Source organism: Oncorhynchus tshawytscha, linkage group LG28 (genome assembly GCF_018296145.1).
Source record: "Oncorhynchus tshawytscha isolate Ot180627B linkage group LG28, Otsh_v2.0, whole genome shotgun sequence".
Taxonomy (NCBI): domain Eukaryota; kingdom Metazoa; phylum Chordata; class Actinopteri; order Salmoniformes; family Salmonidae; genus Oncorhynchus; species Oncorhynchus tshawytscha.
Genome location: NC_056456.1, coordinates 21,165,778 through 21,181,890, shown reverse-complemented (window position 1 = coordinate 21,181,890; position 16,113 = coordinate 21,165,778).

The following is a 16,113-nucleotide window of genomic DNA, read 5'->3' as shown; positions in this document are numbered from 1 at the left end:
CTTTCTTGAACACGTGAAAGCTTCTATGGATTATAGGTCTGGTGGCTGTTGGAAAGCTGTTCCCAACTGTATGAAGGTAGAGCAATGTTCATGGCTAGAGTCGTGTATTTGCTGCCTTCACTTTGCCAATGCCATGCAGAGTGCTAGAGCGCTCACTGTGTCACAGCCGGAGAAGCAGTGGAGATCGATCAGAGCATTATAGGCTTCTTCTTCCAGGTGGTCGTTTGTCCTTTGGACATGTATAGTGCGTGTGTTATCCCCTTTCCCTGTGTGGAGTACAGGTTTTCTCCAACCTTGCAAACATTGACTGCCAGTACAAACACATCAGTGTCAGGACTCTTGATCACTACCTGTGTGCTGTACTGTGATGCATGCTCACAATCCAGTAATAGCCAAGTGACGGCCTCCTGTTGTATTGTGAACAGTGCTGGCAGTGGTAAAACCACAAGATCTGTGCCGCTGCTGTTTATTCTGAGCGCATGGCACTCAGATCCATGTCCATCTATTAGGGCAATGTCCTCAATCAGATCTTTCCTGGTCTTAGATCATGTCACAAAGACAAACTGTTGCAGACATTCTTTGTTATCGCCACACAACAAGAATTTGGACCATTGTTTGGGGGTTTTCTGGTCGTCCAAATATATTTTAGTCACCTGACACCCTTTTGTTGCTCAACGACTTCCTTCAGCGTTCCTGATGCCCATTGTTTTGTATGTGTCTGGGACAAAATGCACCACTTTAGATTAGCTGGCTTTGTCTGTAGTTATCAGGAACTTTAGTGCCCTGTTGGCAAACATCCCAAATGTATCTTGCTGTTTCATAACTTGAACAAGTGTAGTTGCATCCCACACCCAGGTTGAGCCATCAGGGATGCTTTCAACTGTGGCTGGTGGGTTTACTGATCCCTCTAGAAAGTACATGAACTTTGCTTTATCGGTTTTCATGAGGGAGCCATGCATGTTGGCAATTGCTGCAGGCAAGGGCCCCAGACTATTAGATGAGCATTTCACTGTTGATCTTTCTCACTGTGCCTACCACAATGAGCCTTGCAAAAAGATCTCGAGGAACAGTGCCCAGGAAGAACAGTGCCTGAGACCATTCAATAAACCTATCAGCTAAGCTGGTCCTGTCATGTGTCGAACAGCCATGGCTAATGAGGAATGCTTGGGCATGAGCCATCTCCCTTTCATTGTGAGGTTCATAAAATCCTGGCAAGTTGTATACAATCTTCTGACTCTCCTCCTCTAACATTCACACGTGCATTGTCAGTAGAGGGGTCTATTTTCATGCCTGTTGTCCAGGAAATGAAATTGAAAAGCTCATTTGGGACCAGATTTGAGGCAGAGAGAGAGAGAGATGAGGACTGTCAGTTCTTGTAGTAATGCTGCCACAGTTGTATAATGCTAATTTAGTCATCGAGCGCTTAATCGGCAATGGTTTTTAACTTAGAAACTAGTCAAAGTAAGGAATATAACAGCTATTGAATATCTTCATTCGTTCTTTGTTCATAATAAAATAAGATTAGCAATTTACACTGCAGGATGAAGACATTACCGAACATATTTTTTATAAAGTGCAACTGTAAAAAAATAAATCTGGCTCTTGTACAATACAACAGTAACACATGCAAATGTAAAAAAAAAAATATTGCTTGCTTTTTCCATGATGTAGTGAACTAGAGTTCTGATTGGATCATCGAATAGTGGTGGCATTTAGCAGTACCGGGATTTTGCCTGACCAGACAGGTAAGATATGTTTTTAGATAAATGTGCACAAACTAGAGGTGCCGACATATTTTACAAGTCTTGTAGAAATTATTTAATGTCTTATACAAAAAATCAGATCCTCTCTCCGCAGATCGATCGACTTCACTTATTTTGGCCTCGGCCCACCACTGAACTCCTCCATTGTGAAAAAATATATTTTGGAAGCTATAGAAGATATTTATTAATGTCTACATTCGTTTTTGACAGGTCTATTTTATTTCAGACACCTAACTACATGCTTTTACATTATGTTAAGTGAACTGAACATAAAAAAACATATAAAAATATTCCTTAAAGTTTTTTTTAAGTCTACAAGAAATAAATACTTAAATACATTTTGCTGAAATACTGTAGAATTCCATTCATTCCTATTGAGGACTGCTCTTTCTGTGGAGTACCAATATGGCCTCCAGTGGCTTCAAAGCCTCGCATTGGCCAGTACATAGCATCAGCAATCCAGGGTTTATATACATCGTTGGGTGAAATCCACATAGATGACATCAAAATCAATGACTCAAGGTAATGAATTTCAAGTAAGTATTCTTTTCTTTTGTATCACGAAAGATAACATTGCATTGGATTTTTAAAGAAGGTAAGATTTCAGATCTATTCTAGTCCCAGGGGAGGGAGGGATGGAGGAAGGATGGGCTGGGTTTGGGGAGGGGGACGATCACATCTATTATTACTATCTAGCAGTTTATTTGTCTATCTGTGCCCTGACTGACAAAGTTTGTCCTGACAGCTTGTTTGGCAGGAGCTGACGTTCCTCTGTCGTCCTTCTTGCTGCTTTCTGCACTGACCTTGGGAGCTGTGGCCCTTTGGAGAGAGATTCATTGTGCTGCAGAGATTCACTGCCAATTACAAGTGACAGGTAATACAATGGCCTCTGTCCTCACTAAGACTAGATCTGATAAAGATCTTCACTGGATAAAAGAGTATCGACCTCTTTAGATGGATGTAATGAGGATAATTGTTGCTCCTCTGACTTTGTTTTTACATTCTCATGAGACCCTAGATTACCCCGCTGGTGTTGGAGTGATACCTCTCCACCGTGGTCGATGTTCTGTTGCTCGCATACGATGTGGTGCAAGGACACTGTAGAAAACCCTCTCTCTTTATCTACACCATGGATAAAGATGTGTTGCTTCATATAACACCAAGATAAGATGTCACTTTTTAATTCACAGGATATTGCTGCAAAGGGTTGTAATGCTTTTTGAATCCTTGCATGCAACCAGATAATAAGGTATGACTTATATTATCACTTTATATTTAACTGTCCTGACCGTAGACTGTATCTTGACATTCTGTAGAATTGAATTATACACCGTGTGTATGACGTTACCCTGTAACGGTTTTCATGTGGTGAAGGAGAGTCGGACCAAAATGCAGCGTGTAGATTGCGATCCATGTTTAATAAACGTAATACGAATCTAAATACAAACACTACAAAACGTAACGAAAACCAAAACAGCCTATACTAGTGTAAACTAACACAGCGACAGGAACAAGGACACTAAGGACAATCACCCAGAATATGGCTGCCTAAATATGGTTCCCAATCAGAGACAACGATAAACACCTGCCTCTGATTGAGAACCACTTCAGACAGCCATAGACGTAACTAGAACACCCCACTAGCTACAATCCCAATACATACACACCATATACAAAAACCCATGCCACACCCTGGCCTGACCAAATACATGAAGATAAACACAAAATACTTCGACCAGGGCGTGACATACCCCTAGTTTGAGTGATTCATTTTTAAAAAATGAAACTGACAACTCGTGGTCACCAGTCAATCTTTAAAAATATTTTGTTACTCAAAGATGGACCTCTTTTAGTGACAGACTCTAGAGTCCTGATAGACATGCACAGATCGCTTCTGCAGTGAGTATGGTCATGCAGCAGGCTCTATGCTAAGCTAGGTTGCCATCATTTGTAGCAGGGAGCCACGTTGTTTGTGTCTGGAGTGGGGAACAAAAGGGCAGGGAGAGGGGGATTTTGGGGTGGGTGAGAGGGGTTGGTGGTTTATCGAGGGAGGGGGTAGTAGGGAGATTGGTCGCTTTACAAATGTGACAGGCACATTGCTGTAGTTGATGCACTCTGTCATCTTTACTTTTAGGAATGCCATTAATTTTTACACTTCTGTTAATAAGTATTTCAAAAAAGTGGGCTGACTGTTTAATCATTCACATATATTTTTAAATGAAACCCAGATGTGCCATTTTTGTCTGAAAAACAGGGGCACCTCTCTGGATGTAGGCAGCAGAGATATAGTGTTAACTCATGATACAACCCATTTTAAGAGGAGCCAAATTCACTTTGTGACAGGTTTTTTTTTTTATCGGTTGGAAGCATTTCAAGCCTACTGATTTGAAGATCTTATTACGTAGGGTGGTGGAATTAATCTCGACATTTAGTATCAGAGAAATACTTGTTGATTCGCAGCATTAAAGGAGATTGCCTGTCAGTTGAAATAATATGGTATGTTTTTGCTATGTATTCAAGCTTCCATCTACGATTCTAGACCTATTCCCATTTGAGCCAGGTTATTTTCATAAATTGTGTTATTGATTTGAACTGTATTACCAGTACTTCTAGGGAATATTTTCTCCTCAGATGCTGATTTCTGAAATGTTGTAAGCACTTCTCTTTTTCCATGTTTTTCTTACAGTATTTTAAGAATGACTATTGGTGTGTGAAGCTGCAGGAACCCATATGGCAGGGTTCCCCAGTAGGCTGCCCCCCCCCCAAATTGTTTTACTTTTTTATTTTGTTTTCGATGTTGGACATAAAAGACTGTAAAATCACTAGGAAATCATCCTAAAGGGATTTTAAATGAGGAAATCTGTTTTCAAGTATTCCCACACATAAATAGAGGGGGCATAGTATGTGATTATGCCATATTATGTGATTGTATCCCAATATAATCAAGGTTTGAAATTACTCTGTTTTTGTCAAATACTTTCTCAGTTTGGACTTCTTGTGATCATTTTGCAGTGATGATTTACAACTATGTTCCAGCCTCCGACCATCCGCTCAGCCTGCGGATGGATGTAATTGCCCTATGGGATGCCCTTCAATTTTTATTTCAACCATGTTTAAATAGTGGCAATGTTTGCCATCCTCTCAGATGTCTTTTTTTTCAGGTAGCTTCTACCCTTCTATTGACATGTCCTTGTGGGTGTAGTATGAGTTTGCTTTAGAAAAAGACAATTAAACCAAGTAATTTCCTTCTCTTATCCATGTTGATACATGGATTATATTAGATGACTTGGCAATCGTCCATTGTGTGAGCGCATGACATGAAAGGAAATGTGTGCTTTGCCTGTGATTTACCATATTGTTCCTTGTTTTTAGGTTTTTAATTAAATATCTGTTAGAGCTAGCAATATGCCCGTTTGAAAACTTTCATGGGGTGTAATTAAAACCGTTGTCTACCATAACTGGCTTAAACATGTATACGATTATGATGCATTTCATTCCCATTCCATAGTCCCTGTAGTCATACTCTGAGTTTTCAGGTGGTGTGTAAAAGAGGTGGTCTTGCAAAAGCAGAGTCAAGTGGAGGAGGAGCAGCATGGATGAACAGTCAACATCTTTATTCACTGGTGAGTAATACTGTACACTCATTTACTGTGGCATTTCTCAGAGTCTGACGGCTACTTGTATGTGAAGTATTCAGGTACATGTACAATATATGGAGCATGTCAGGGTTGTTTGCTTTCTTCAGTGCTCCAGGTGATGTTCACTAAAGGGATGTTACAGGATATTCAACTGTAGGCCTGCAGTCATTGATCTTTACACCACTGCTGTACAAGGTATAGCTTCCACAGACAGTGACATGTTCATTATAATGTTGGCCAAAAACAAATAAAATACAGCATACAGTTTCACAAAGAATGAATATGCTGCTCCATTCCAAAATGAAGCTTTGCGATGTATTTCACTAGTTGCCCATTCTAAACAGCTGTGTTATATGTGTAATATCTGTCCCTCCCTCTACAGTTTGTGTCGACACTGATGGTCCACTGATGAGTCCTTATGATCAGTATTGTCCTGCTCCTGGGTTCAGTTCAGGGCTAATATCCAATCACAGCTTTAATATATACACACACAGCCGAGGGACTCGTCAGACCAAAATATACCCCAGCTCCTTCACCCCTCGACTGGCTAAATTTAAGCATGGGGCTGTGTTCTCCTCCTATCTGCCCTGTTTTTTTTTAGATATCTGATGTCCTATGTGTTCCTCGATTTAATGTGTATGATCTGAGTGTGTTCGTAACGATGAGGAATAACACTTGTGCTGTTATTTCACCAGCCAACACAGCACACAGGCACAGCACACGGGCACAGCACAGCACACAGGCACAGCACAGCACACAGGCACAGGCACAGCACACAGGCACAGGCACAGCACACAGGCACAGGCACAGCACACAGGCACAGCACAGCACACAGGCACAGCACAGCACACAGGCACAGCACAGCACACAGGCACAGCACAGCACACAGGCATCAACTATTTATGTGAAACGCGTTTTGGGAAGAGGTTGTGTGGGATAGGGTTTAAAAGTGAACAAAGAATATGAAAAGGCTAAAAATGAACGCAAAGGGACAATATTGAAAAGATATGGGATTGTAATGTTGAGATATTTAATAAATATAATTAAGTGCTTTCTCCCCAACACCTAGTTGGCACAGCTCTGTTACGAAACACTGTTACATTTACAAACCTATAATGTATAAAGACCATTTATACAATCACCATTTTCATCACATGTTACAGTACCCTCTGCCTCAGAGGACTGCACGTCCTTGGCTTACCTCTACCTCTCAGGGGAAATGGAAGATGTGTATCTAGGCCTATAGGTACTACAGCCCATATGCTTTCCAGCGAGAGAGAGAGAGTGTTCTGTTCATTGTATCTGTAAAGATCTCCTTCCTCTCATTGCTGTGCCCTTGATGTGCTCACAAAGCAAACCCAGGCCTGCTGTGGGTCCCCAGAGACACCCAGGGAGTAGCAGCTGCTCACTCTTTCTCCAAACCAACATGGGCAGCACACATGGGGTGGCGGGTGACGGATGAGGGGGTACTATTTAACGCTCCGCCATGGCTAAACACGGTTGGAGAATCGGTAAACATTGATAAGCATTCTTGCACAACTGTAAATGTTGGATATGAGCATCAGGGATTTAATGATTTATTTCATTTAGAGGGCAAGGGGCGGGGCTTAGTTTTGCTGTGAAGGATGCACAGTCATGGGTCTAGCATATCAAGGCGTACCCCAATGACAGAAACTAAAAAGAGGTTCTAAAAAAGTAGTAGTTTTGTATCACTCTCTTTTGGTTCCCTGCCTATAAGCTTTTCCATGTATGTACAAAAAGTGGTGCAATCAAAGTCTGACAAAAATTAAAAAATATATATATTTTTGAGCATTCACTGGTTCAGTAAATTAATTACAACCGTATAAAGAGTCTAAATGGGCTGTGGGGATCTAATGTCTAGCCCCCTCCAGCGTGCAGTAGGCTAGGCTGCATTTCCCTGGTATCAGGTGGCTCTGATTGACACATTGTGGGGCAAGCTTATTAATGCCAAAGGGGATGGAGTAAATTTGATTCCAGTCTGTGTCACAGCCAGGCTATGTATGCCAAGCCAAGTCCAGGCACGTATATTTACACATATCAGGGAAAAGGGGATGCTTCCTCATTTTGAGTGTTTTATTCCCCCCATGAATGTGAGGGAAGCTGGTAATACATAGACTGTATGTTGATTCCACAGTAGTGAAAGGAAGGCAAGGCAGGCATTTGTTGCTGTCTAATCAGATTGTGAAATTAATCATGCAGACAGTATCAAGGTCAATTGCAGTTAATTTCTCTCCAATTAATTGTAATGCAAGCCCATTTCAAGATGTGAAAGATTTGAGAGCACTAACAGAAACTGTCATCTCCATACAAATTGCTTGTGTTTCCACTGCCCATCCCACACCTCATCCCAAAGAGTCCCATTGAACAGTTTATATTTTTGTAAATGGGGGGATTAGCTATCAGGAGAACATGCTTGGTTATCACATTTTCACAAAGCTATCGCATTGTTGTGGTTCTTTTAATTTAAATCCTACTGTGGGTTTGGAGCTGACTTTTTTTCGAGGGGATAATTAAGACCATAATTGTGAGATGCTCCTCTTGTCTGTCTGTCTGCATAGATGTATGATTAACTGAGTCTCTGTTAATGGGGACAAGGCTGGACACTGAAGGCTAGATTTGTTCAGTCAGTGGAGTTGTATTATTCAATCACCATCTCAGATCACCTCCCTCACCTGTCTGCTGGAAGTACATTAAGATGAACAAGGGCCGTTCGTTCCGTTTGGTATATTTTAGCATGTCAGATGATCTGCTTTGCCTTTGCTGTCGTTGAACCAAACTGGTGGTCAATCAGAAATTATATTTTTTATCAGTCACTTAACGCTCCTTTCTGATAAACAAACACTCCAGTGATGAATCTGTGTGAGCATGTGAGGGCATCACTGTATTCTAGTGTTGTCTCCCTTTGTGGAGACATACTTACAATGATCTCATGCTGAGTGTTGTCCTGCACCTAAGGTGCAACAGAAGTAGAGATGTCACATCAGATCAGCGGAAGTGTTGCAATACAGCGCCTCATGTTCACTTCCCCTCTTTTCATCTTGTCTGGCATTCAGAGTGCCAAGGTTCCCAGGACAGCATATGTTTGATCAGCAGATCCCAGCTCCACTCATGAATAGTAATATCCCCCTCCCTGGCCAGGGTCCCATAGATTTTAGCTAGCCTGGGACTGGAGTTTTACCAACGGGGCCAGCCCCGCATGCTCCGTGGGGACACTGGGGGGGCCCTGGCTTCTGCCGAGGAGGTCCGTCATTGCCAAGCCCGCTGTCTGATGCATGGAGTCCCAGTCTGAGTGGGACTGGGTTGGCCAACTCCAGGCATTGTCTCCCCCCTAGACACAGTAGGATGACCCCCAGCCAGGCCTTGCTTTATGTCCCACAGCACAGGGTCATGGCAGAGGTACTGAATGACCAATAACTCTGTTATCTCCTGTACTTAATGTTGTGAATACTTTGTTGTCAATACTTTATGTTGCTTACGTATTGAGGTAGTAGTCATTGACACATCGAAATGACACAGCTGTGACAGTTATGTAGGGATTAGGGATCACCATATTGAGGTTCAAACTATTTTAAATTGTTACCTTCTGGATATTGTGCGTTAAGATGCATTTTTCCGTCTTTACACTTATTTTCGGTTTAATTCTCTGTTCAGATAAACCATTGTTACATTTGATTAATTAAATAGTCTTTAAAATGTCATGGTGTCTTTGCATCACAGCTATAATAAATGCCTCATAGCTGGGTAAGAGCTATACTGCCCTCTAGTGCTGCCTTGAAACAAATGTATTGTCTATGCTATTTTACTGAGAGAAAGGTATTACAATAGTAACTTTTTAAAAGATCTGTAGATAAAGTACAGCTTTTCACTTTGCCCACCACTGAAAGTTTAGCTATCTCCTTTTCTAAATCTTGCTATCTTTGAATAAATGTTAGTATTGTACCCTGAAGGGTTGAGCTCACCACAACAACAGCTGCAGCATTTGTTTGCCTTGGCTCTGGCGAAGGTGAGAGCCAGTTATGCTTATACTCCACCATGCAGACTCCCTCCTGCCTGAAAGGCTAGGCCCATTGCCAGGCCAGACCACGGTCCTTGCCAGGGGAATGCCCATTACTGGAGAGCAGCCCTCCACCCACACCATAGCCCTCTGCCAAGGCGCTAGCTGTCAGTACCCAAAGTGCCAGAGTGGAATTGGGTTCAAAAAGTCAAGGAGGAGTGCCTTTCTGCTTACCAACCTCAAGCAAGACTACCCATCTGTGCCAACCTCTGTGTCCCGTGAGAATAACATCTTTATATTTGTTTCTGTTCAGTGTGAAACTATGAATTGTAATGCAGTGATAGGTCAATCCTAATAACCTTTATTTTTCATTATCTTACCAAAGAACTGGATAAAGTTACAGATATTTAGGTCATAAGAAAACACATTTGTTTTTCTCAAAATACCTTTGTCAGCTAATAGCAAGGTAGACTCTGTACCTCTCATTCGAAGATGTGAAGAAGAGGGCTTCTTCCTACAACGTAAACCATTGAGAGATGCATGTATTCTCAGCACATAGATCCTACAGCTCAAAGTCAAAAGGATTCAATGAGGGCTTATCATTAGAGCCAATTATTAGGTCTGACAATGCGTTTCAAACAAATCAATAGCCCTGGTCAGAGCTCTTTCAGAGGGCTTGTCTTCCAATCAATCTCACTCAGTGCCAGACACATCTTTTCTCCCATGTTGATGATGGATATTGATGCAACCCTTCTAGCCCATAGTAATCTGTATATATACATGTATGTTTTCAGTCTGTGAAGGAAATGCATCCAGCAATATAACAGAATTGTTACCATTTTATCTGGCATACTAGACTGTTTTTAGGGAGAAGGTTTTAGAAGAAGAGTTATTGCAGAGTATCTCCTACATCAGCGTCCAAGCCAGCACCACAGAGGGTGGAGGAGTGGGTACCTGAGAAGGGCTCTGGCACGGTAGTATGTCCCAGGCCAGCTTTGCAGTGCCCTCTGGCATCATCATGGATATTGTACAGGGCTCAACCCAACCCTGAGGCTGGCTGAGGGAGCACCTTGATTAATGCATTTCTAATAGTCCAAGCTAGATTAGATGAAATGAGGTAAAGATGACTCTACGGTAGTGTATCAGAGTGGGAGAAAGAGGAAAGGGATGGACATTGCATTTAATGCACACATGTTAGTTATGTAATATGGGAAGTTGCTCTTTCCAAACCTAACATTTAGAACAATTATCTCTTATAGGTGGGAGATTTTCTTTCAGTTATCATATGCATGTTGAATTCATTTTTCGGTTTAATGCAATCATTCTCAAATGAGCTGCCACTCTTGTCATATAGCCTGGAGAATAAATGCTACATGCTACATTACTGGCAATGAAGATAACACAGTGCCAGTCTTCAGATTGGTAGAGGTGGATGTCTGTAGACAGCCAAATCAATGGGGTTTCCTTTGACAAGAAGGTGTAGGCTTGCTGAAAGGCAGATTTGTGAGATGCTGCTACCTTGGGACATTGTTCTCCTGTCAGTCTCGGCAGCCTAACAATGTAATCTCTCTCTTCTCTGCTCTCTTCTTCTCCTCTCTCCTGAGGAGCAAATATCCTTCAGGTAAACAGCAATACATGTCACCCCCTGAAGATGCACAATTAATATTTTGTGTATGCCATTATGGAGGCTTTGGATTGAGAGGTTTAGCTGCAGATAAAGGAAATACATTTTTCATCAGGAATAATTGGACGCTTAAAGAAAGCACAAGGAGTAGGTGAAGAGGACAGGGAATTTGTCAAGTGTTGTCACTTCAGGATAATACTGCTTAGCGTTTGATCGGAGTAATCGGGAGTGTGATGTCTAAGGATGGGGGACTAAACCAGTATTCACTGGGCTGATGGGAGCCGGTTGAATGCTGCCGTTTCACTGGGCTCAATGGAATTGGCAGGAGTTTTGATCAGTCTGATTTGAGTTATGTCTCTGGGTCTGTTGGAGTGTTTCCAACAGCTGTAATTGTCAGTTTATCTTGAAGGTGTGGACTGCAATGTTGAACACAAGACATGAATCTAATCCTTTTTCATTGTATGATTTAAGATGATAACCCGTGAAAAGGGTGTCCTCTGGGATAGTCTACTATGAAAGGAAATGATCAATCTATTCCAATGACTTTCTAGTCCTGCTTTTTTGTTAAGATGCCGGTTGCTGTAGTTTGCTGTAAGCCTACTGCCCCTGCAGTGCCAACGACGAGTCTCACCTTTGCTCTTTCTCAATTTCATTATCTTAATATCTCCCTTGATGTTTTCAAATGGAGTCACTAACTTGTTGTGTGGGTTCAGTGGTACAGTGTGACACGGTGTGGTGTGGTGGGTGGATGCTTACATGGAGTCCTCTCTAATTTGATTCTGCTCCAAGGGTTCTCATTAAGGATATGTGGTGGGAGGGCTCACAGTGAGAGGAGGAGAGGCCATGCAGCTTGGGAAGGTCACAAAGACAACCGTATGTTGGGATTACTGGTTGTATGGTTGCGTCCCAAATGGCACCCCATTCCCTATTTACTGTAGCCCACTACTTTTAACCAGAGCCCCTATAGACCCTGGTTAGAAGTAGTGCACTATAAATTGACAAAGCCAATGATGATTAAAAATTTAACGGTGTCCTATTATGTGCCTGTTTTGAGTCTCTGTGCTTTCTGTACCTGCCTACTGTGACCACCTGTTGGCAGAAAACACCACAACCACAGGAGCTGTTAATGCCACACACTGAGAACCACAGAGGGCCCTCTCCATGAGATGAGGTGATAGTGGCTTTTTCACTGGTGTGAAAACATGGGATATGAAATTAATGTCCAGGGGATTTTGTACTAGCCTACTATAGCCTATCAAAACTTAAAGGAGCAAGTGTAATTTGAATTGTTCATCTCACCTCAATCAGTATCTCAACAAGTAATTAAGAAATGACCTACAAGAATGTGGATATTTTTTGGCCCTTCTCTTATCTCCCATGTATTGAAACATCACGAGACACCAGAAGGGCAAACTAAATTGGTTGGCTCAGTACACTCCTGGCTCTCGTGGCAGGTCGTTGTTCATGGGCGCGACAGTGCCGGAGCGAGCCAGATGGGCTGCGGCCGCCCGGTGCCAAACAAACAGATGAGAGTGAGGGAGGGAGCAAAGTAGTGATGAGCATTCCGAGTCTTTTCGGTGAGCCTGCTCATTTGACTCCAAAATGATTTTTCATTCAAAATGCTTACATTTTTCCCAGAACCATGAAAGATTGCAAAGCTCAAAGGGTAAGCTACCATTATGCCAGATAGTGAAATGCCTGGCCAAATTATTAGATGTCTTGCAAAAAATATGCGTTGACCAGATTGACGCGCTCTCCACAATATTTGTTGTTTCTTCACACTCTTTAGATAATTATTTTGTAAAGTATCTGCAGAAAAACTTTGGTTTGAGCAGTGTAGCAATATGCAAATCAGGGAGCCAAATGAACGGCTCTTTCACAGATGTGATTCTGTTTCCGACTTTCACAAAAAATATCCGTTCAAAAAGAGCCGTTCGTTGCCGAACGAACCATCACTTGAGCAAAGGGACGGACCAGCGGACATTCGCTCGTCCGCCATGTCAATTGAAGGTCTTCCTTTGTCAACTGCTGATGTCCAACTGAAAAACCTGCTGATGTCAGTTGGACCCATTGAGGTAGGTCAAACCTGCTCTGCGTATCATACTGTGAGCCTGTCTTTTCAATCGAGAAGGTTGATACGATCAGTGCAATTTGCTGTGAAACAGGTTAACCCCTCTAATGAAGGATCTCTTTTTTGGGAATAGATTCATTCCCCTTACACCTTAAACACAGTATATCTACAGACTCCATGACAGGTGTGTGGGTGTGGATGGTTTTACTATCCTTGTCGCTGATCCCCACAAGGAAAAATGCTATTTTAGGTTTAATGGTTATGTTTGGAAAATAGAATTTTGAATGGGAATCAATTGTTTGGTCCCCACAAGGATAGTAAAACAAACGTGTGTGTGTAGGAGGAATTTTGGCCTTGTGCTCATGTAATGTGTTGTGTATATGTTATCTGTCTACAGATGTTTTAACTTGTTTTGTACACTAGGGGCACTCTTGCATGGGGTTATAGGTCGCTGGTCACATGTATGTACAGTGGGGCAAAAATGTATTTAGTCAGCCACCAATTGTGCAAGTTCTCCCACTTAAAAAGATGAGAGGCCTGTAATTTATCATAGGTACACTTCAACTATGACAGACAAAATGAGAAAAAAAATCCAGAAAACCTAACCTTTTGGAATTACGTTGACAGCAACAGTGAATCTTTTCAGTTTTTAAGTTGAGGTTTCTCAACAATTATTCTCATGATGGCACATTAGTAATAGTCAGTGACAAATATGGTAAGCAGGGATGAGCATGGTTAAAACCCTGGATAGGGGACCAAAGGGATAGCTCCAGATAGGTCAATTTTCCAGTATTATTTGCTGCCCAGCCAATAGTTTTTTTTCTTATAGTGGATGTAACGTTGGAGATCTGATGCTATTTTCAAAGGTATAAATTCAACCTATTTTCTACAAGATTTGTCTATGTTGAAAATTGTTTACCATGATGACATAATCCTGTTTTTGACATTTCACTCTCATAAAAACTGCCTTAACAGTTTTTGTACATTGATGACTTTTTTCAAATCCAATGTATTTTGTATTTAGATTCCAAACCACAATATGTTGAAAAATTACATTGAAACAATGTTGATTCAACCAGTTGGTGCTCAGTGGGAGGTGAACAGGATATGTTAGCACAGGTGAGAGGAGAGAGCATATGGTTCTTTTTTTGTGTGTGGTTCAAGCAAGAACACAGAGGTAACATGCTTAAATGACTACCGACCCGTAGTACTCCCATTTGTAGCCATGAAGTGCTTTGAAAGGCTGGTCATGGCTCACAACACCATCATCCCAGAAACCCTAGACCACTCCAATTTGCATACCGCCCCAACAGATCCTCATATGATGCAATCTCTTTCCCACCTGGATAAAAGGAACACCTACTGTACGTGATAATGCTCTTCATTGACTACAGCTCAGCGTTCAACACCATAGTGCCCTCAAAGGTCATCACTAAGCTAAGGACCCTGGGACGAAACACCTCCCTCTGCAACTGGATCATGGACTTCCTGCCGGGCCGCCCCCAGGTGGTAAGGGTAGGCATCAACACATCTGCCACGCTGATCCTCAACATGGGGGCCCCTCAGGGGTGCATGCTTAGTCCCCTCCTCTACTCCCTGTTCAGCCATGACTGCGTGGCCAAGCACGATTCCAACACCATTAAGTCTGCCAACAACACAATGGTAGTACTGTAGGCCTGATCACCGACAACGATGAGACAGCCTATAGGGAGGAGGTCAGAGACCTGGAAGTGTGTTGCCAGGACAACAACCTCTCCCTCAATGTGATCAAGACAAAGGAGATGATTGTGGACCACATGAAAAGGAGGGCCAAGCACGCCCCCATTCTCATCAGCCGGGCTGTAGTTGAGCAGGTTGAGAGCTTCAAGTTCCTTGGTGTCCACATCACCAACAAACTATCATGGTCCAAACACACCAAGACATTTGTGAAGAGGGCACGACAATGCCTATTCCCCCTCAGGAGACTGAAAAGATTTGGCTTGGGTCATCAGATTCTCGAACAGTTCTACAGCTGCACTATTGAGAGCATGACTGGTTGCATCACCGCCTGGTATGGCAAATGCTCGGCCTCCGACCGCAAGGCATCACAAGGAGTAATGCGTACGGCACAGTACATTATTGGGGCCAAGCTTCCTGCCATCCAGGACCTCTATACCAAGTGGTGTCAGAGGAAGGCCCTAAAAATGTTCAAATACTTCAGCCACCCTAGTCATAGACTGTTCTCTCTGCTACGGCAAGCGGTACCGGAGTGCCAAGTCTAGGTCCAAAAGGCTTCTTAACAACTTCTACCCCCAAGCCACAAAACTGCTGAACAGCTAATCAAATGGCTACACCCCTCTGTTTTTTTTACACTGCTGCTACTCGCTGTTTACTATCTATTGTCTATGCATAGTCACTTTACTCCTACCTACATGTACATATTACATCAATTACCTCACCTAACCTGTACCCCTGCATTTTACGGTAAGGTCTACTACACCTGTTGGATTCAACGCATGTGAAAAGTTAAATTTGATTTGAGTTGTTATATGCAATGATGCTCCTTGTTACTTGTCTTCTATATCTTCAATTCAGATCTACTTCTGGAAAGACAATTCTATGTGGACGCGTCCTGAATTGCTCTCATCTTGTGCTAGTGGAGTTTCATAGGTAGTTACCTCAACAGAAGCCAACGGGGCCTTCTTTCATGCCACAACAGACTTCACATTATTACTGGTTGGCCATAAACTTCTCAAAGATAGAATGGCTCCTAGAGCAGTTGGACAGGTGGTGAAAACATGTAGCTCCTGGGGGTATTTTTATATAGTGTTTGCTTTTCATGGGATTGGCCCAACACCCCCATTACACCCACAACAGAAATCCTCCCTGGACGATTTTATGTTTAGTGCATAGCACCACCTTGTGGGCAATGCTGCATAGTACTGAAGGGAACAGAAAATACTGCTGGTTCACATTCTGAACAGAAAAAAAGTAATGTGAAAAATGACCAGTGGTGGAAGAAG